A 6,326-nucleotide genomic window follows, 5' to 3' on the forward strand; every position below is an offset into this window, starting at 1 on the left:
AGTAAGTACTATAATTATATTTATATTCAATTTACAATATACGATTATTTCAATTCACCTAACTAATTAATTTTTTGCCGTAAAAGTGGGTTCTAAGACAGAAGTAGGGGAACAACTACAACGGATACTACATTTGCGAGTTCATCATGGCGTACTCAAACAGAACTCCAGAAGAGTTCCTCAAAATACGTATATATAAATATCTTTTTCTTTAATATATTAATTGTTTGCATCGTATATTCACAATTTTTTTATTGCTCTCTCTTCTACATAAGTAATCACTATATATATATACATACATACATATATATATATATGATATTTAACGAGTATCATCAGTAGAATAGATATGGAATATATATAATTTATTCTTTTACTTTTATTGAAGACTCAATGGTTGAAGGAAAGAGTCATACGACGTGACCAACTTAAAATAATTAGACCATAGCTGGATTTCTAAATGACGAGTTTTTTTTAATTTTAACTCTTTTTAAAATAAATTTCAAATTTCAAAATTATTTTTTTAAAACTAGCCCTTTTGGCTACGTCTAAAGCTATAGCGTGGCATTTGAATACTGTCGTGTCAAATATGTTGGCGTGGCAGGACACATAACGTGGCAAATATATTACCGTACCGCGCTGATATAACGGACCCTACAGCGCCACATATCTTAGCGCGGCAGGGCCTCCTCTTGTGGGTCGCAAACCAGCCGTATGGGGTGCCGCGCTGCACAGCAACAGGCAGCGCTGCAGCAAGTGTGGGGTGTCGCGCTGCACAACAGCATAATGGAGTGGAGAGAGAGTGACGAGGTCTGACATGTGATGGGATAAGGTCGGAGTTCTCTTCTCACCTTTAAATTTTCACCGTCACATGAAATCTTTGATAAATGAATGGAGCATTAAATATAAATAAAAATAAAAATTAATTGTACAAAATCATGAGATAAATCTTTTGAGTCTAGTTAGTCTATAATTGAACAATATTGCTAAATAAAAACGAAATTGCTACAATATCTAAAACCAAAAAAATTTCAGAATTAAACAAGACCTAAACAATGATTGAGGCCTTGTTTAGTTCCGAAAAGTTTTTAGATTTTGATATTATAACACTTTTGTTTGTATTTTATAATTATTATCCAACTATAGACTAAGTAGCTTCAAAAGATTCATCTTGTAAATTATAGACAAATTGTGCAATTAATTTTTGTTTTCGTCTATATTTAGTGTTTCATATATGTGCTGCAAAATTTAATATGATAAAAAATCTTAAAAAGTTTTTGGATTTTGGGTGAGCTAATAAACAAGACCTGAGCCAAATAAGGCCGTGTTTAGTTTATGGAGGAAAAAATTTCATGACACTGTAGCATTTTCGTTTGTTTGTGGTAATTATTGTCCAACCATAGACTAACTAGGCTTAAAAGATTCATCTCGTAAATTTCGACCAAACTGTACACTTAGTTTTTACTTTCGTCTCTATTTAATACTCCATGCATGTGTCTAAAGATTGAATATAACGAAGAATCTTAAAAAATTTTAGATTTTTTTTGGTGGGAGTAATAAACAAGGCCCATAATGGGCCGTGGGTTGTGGTCCCGTGACTTGAGAGAAGAGGAGAGGCCGATAGTACAGCTTTATTGGCCATGTCGGTCCTCTAAAAAGTTTAGCAGAATTTTTTAGATCTCATCGTATTAAAATTTACGGCATATGAATAAAATATTAAATATAGATAAAAGAAATAACTAATTATACAATTTACATAGATAAATTTTTTAAACCTAGTTAATATATAATTAGATAATATTTGTCAAATATAAACGAAAAGACTATACTATTTATTTTGCAAAAAAAGTTAAAACTAAATAAGGCCTTGTTTAGATTGAGGATCAAATTTATTGTGATGTCACATCGGATGTGTCGAAAGGATGTTGGGAAGGGTTTTTAGAAACTAATAAAAAAACCAAATTATATAGCTCGTCAGGAAACTGCAAGACAAATCTATTAAGTATAATTAATCTATCATTAGCATATGTGGGTTACTGTAGCACTTAAGGCTAATTATGAAGTAACTAGGCTTAAAAGATTCGTCTCACGATTTTCAATCAAACTGTGTAATTAGTTTATTTTTTTTATCTACATTTAATGTTTCATGCATGTGTCAAAAAAATTCGATGGAATGGATTAAAATTTTTTGAGTGAATGGATGGATGGATGAGGGTGACGCATGCTGCAGTGCAGCCCTGCAGCAGAGCAGAGCAGCAGGGGCGTCATGCCGTGCAGCTACCAAAAAGATTCTCCATTTTTATCAAATCTTTAAATATATACATAGAGTATTAAATATAGGCGAAAATAAAAACTAATTACACAGTTTAGTCAGAATTTACGAGACGAATCTTTTATGCCTAGTTAGTCTATGGTTGAACAATAATTACCACAAACAAACGAAAGTGCTATAATATCGTGAAATTTTTTGCTTCGACAACTAAACACGGTCTTAGGGTTGTAGCACTTTCGGTTGTATTTACCAAATATTATTCAATTATGGATTAACTACGCTCAAAAGATTCATCTCGCAAATTACAATTAAACTGTGTAATTAGTTTATATTTTTGTCTATATTTAATGTTCCATGCATACGTTCAAAGATTTGACGTGACAGAGAATGTGAAAGATTTTGCAAAAAAATTTAGAACTAAATTAGTTCACCCCAAGAACCAAAAACTTTTCAACATATGCATAGAGCATTAAATATAAATGAAAATAAAAACTAATTACATAGTTTTACAAGACAAATCATCTAAGCCTAGTTACTCCATAATTGGATAATGTTTATCAAATAAAAACAAAAGTGAGTATCAAAATCCAAAAACTTTTCGGATCTAATGCCTTGTTTAGTTCACCGCAAAAACCAAAAACTTTTCAAGATTTCCCGTTACATTGAATCTTGTGGCACATGCATGAAGCATTAAATATAGACGAAAATAAAAACTAATTGCACGGTTTACCTGTAAATCACGAGATGAATCTTTTAAGTCTAGTTAGTCCATGATTGGATAATAATTACCAAATAAAAATAAAAGTGCTACCGTACGGAAAACCAACAAGTTTTTAAACTAAACAAGGCCTAAACAAGGTCTTAGGCCTTGTTTAATTCAAACACAAAAAGTTTTTAGGTGTCACATCAAATATGTCGGCACATATTTGAAGTACTAAACATAAACTAATAAAAAACAAATTACAAGATCGCCTTGAAAACTGTGAGACAAATTTATTAAGCCCAATTAATCCATCATTAGCACATGTTGGTTACTGTAGCAGTTATGGCTAATTAGGCTTAAAAGATTCTCGTGATTTACAACCGAATTATGTAATTAGTTTTTATTTTCGTCTACATTTAATGCTTCATGCATGTGTCCAAAGATTCGATGTGATTGATGAAAAATTTTTGGATAGAGAACTAAACAAGGCCTTAGTTTCCAAAAAATTTAGCATTGTCTACCGTAGTATTTTTATTTGTATTTAATAATTATTATCTAATTACAGAATAATTAGGTTTAAAAAATTCGTCTCATAAATTATAGACAAACTATATAATTAGTTTTTTTATTTTCGTTTATATTTGATGCATTTAACATATATCCAAAGATTTAATATAGTGAAGAATCTTGAAAATTTTTAAAAATCTAAACCAGTCACATCTCATAGGCAGCATGCACTCATGCCGTGTAGTCCGTAGTGAGAGTAAGTCTTGCCGCGCCAAGATGTGACACGGCAGGTCCGCTTTGTCAGCATATTACGGTGCTAGACTTGCCACATCACGTGTCCTACCCCGCCAACATGTATGGCGTGGCAGTATTCAAATACCTCGCCATGGCTTAAGGTGCGGCCAAAAAGGTTAGTTTAAAAAAATTGAGTGTCAAATTTAAAATTTATTTTAGAAAAAGGTTAAAATTTAAAAAATCTAAATGACTAGGTCATCGACCCAAACAGTGAGTTTTACAATGATCTAAACGAATTATGAAAACCAAATCAGGAGTGAATTGTTATGCTAAGGACATGAATATATATATATATATATATATATAAGTGTTATTCTACACCCTAGGTGTAGAATACTATTCTACACCGAACTGTTATACTGAGCAAAATTCAGTATCGTTCAGTATTCGTGTTTCAGTATTGTTCAGTATTTCGTAGTCTTGGGTGTTGGACAAGATGATACTGAACCCTTTCCAGTACTGCTCAGTATTTTTTTTACTCAGTTTTGACTTGCGGTGTAGAATAATATTCTACACCTAGGGTGTAGAATAGCGCTGCCATATATATATATATATATATATATATGGAAATTCCTTTGTACACGTACGTGTAGTTACTCTCATCTTCAATAAACCATATTATGTATGTGTTCATACTTATTTATCAGTTTGAGTATGTTTATATACTCATATTATGATACTCTAGATCTTACGACGTGAAAATTTTTCAAAAAAAAATTATATTTTTTATATATTACTAAAATGCCACTACTATATTATATACAATAAGTATAACCATATACTCTATGTATGTATGCATACTTAACATATATATCACTCTAGATGGTCAAGTATGATCATATACTTCGTCAATATACATTTCGTTCGGTCATATACACCTTAAATCTAGAGATATATACATGAGAGTAACTACACGCGCGTGTAGAAAAAACACGTCCTATATATATATATATATATATATATATATATATATATATATATTAGTCCCAGTTGGTAATAACAATTGGGACTAACCTTTAGTCTCATGCTCTCAGCCGTCCCTGTTGAGAAATTGGGACTCAAAGAGTTTCTTAATCGGGAGTACAGAATGTTTCGTATGATTAAATATGTTTTTACAATAAAATTATTTAAAACTATAAATGATAATATTTTTTATATAAATATAATTAAATTTAGGATTGTTCGATCGAGTTTTTCAAAATTATTTTAGTCAGGGCGTAAGGGCACGTTTGAGGCCTTGTTTAATTGGTGAAATGAAAAATTTTCGTAGTACTTTCGTTTGTTTATGGTAAATATCGTTTAATCATGAACCAAAGGTTAAAAGATTCATCTCGTGATTTACAAGCAAACTATGCAATTAGTTTTTGTTTTTGTTTATCTTTAGTGCTTCATGCGTGTGGCGCACAATTCGATGTGACGAAGAATCTTGAAAACTTTTTTATTTTTAGAGTGAACTAAACAAGGCCTGAATAGAACGCCGCCTTTGTCTTGCCCAGCTGCAGGCCCGAGAAGCTTTCCAAGGCCTTGTTTATTTTCATTCCAAAAACCAAAACTTTTTAAGATAAAATTTTTAGACGCACACATAAAGTATTAAATATAGATGAAAATAAAAACTAATTGCACAATTTAGTCGGAATTGACGAGATGAATCTTTTGAGCCTAGTTTGTCCATGGTTAGACAATAATTACCACAAACAAACGAAAGTGCTACAATATCGTGAAATTTTTTCCTTTATAAACAAGGCCCAAGCCAAATGAGAGAAAATCGCTCTCAAACCCTAGGCGTTGTTTTCCTAAATTTTTTCATAAATTTTTTCACATTCTCCATCACATCGAATCTTGCGACACATACGTAGAGCACTAAATATAGATAAAAAAATAACTAATTATACAATTTACCTGTAATTTGTAAGATATATCTTTTAAGCCTAGTTAGTCTATAATTAAACAATATTTGTTAAGTACAAATGAAAATATTATTATTTCTATTTCATAAAATTTTTTTAAAGTAAACAAGGCCCTAGCAAGGAGACCTCACCTGCAATCCAAACACGTTCTTGGCTTTGTTTAGTTCATACTTAAAAATCAAAAAGTTTTCAAGATTTTCCGTCACATCGAATCTTTCGACACATGCATGAAGTATTAAATATAGACGAAAATAAAAACTAATTGCACAGCTTACCTGTAAATCGCGAGACGAATCTTTTGATTCTAGTTAGTTTATAATTGGACAATATTTGTCACAAACAAACGAAAGTACTATATTAGTGAAATTCAAAATCTTTTCGCGACCAACCAGTAGACCCCGCCACTCATCATGAGGGCACTCCCAATGATGTAGTTTTTGTAGGTAGTAATTTTTATAGAAAATATATATAGAACTATGATCCCAATAAATAGTTTTTATTTAATATTTTTTTACCCAATCATATTCATTCTCTCTTCATTTTTAACCAATCATATCACTTTATGTCTTGAATTTTGTGTAGATATGGTTTTTAATTTAAACTCGATTTCTCTAATTTTTGCTCTCTTTCTTCAATAAATCTC

Source organism: Sorghum bicolor, chromosome 4, assembly GCF_000003195.3.
Source record: "Sorghum bicolor cultivar BTx623 chromosome 4, Sorghum_bicolor_NCBIv3, whole genome shotgun sequence".
Classification (NCBI taxonomy): domain Eukaryota; kingdom Viridiplantae; phylum Streptophyta; class Magnoliopsida; order Poales; family Poaceae; genus Sorghum; species Sorghum bicolor.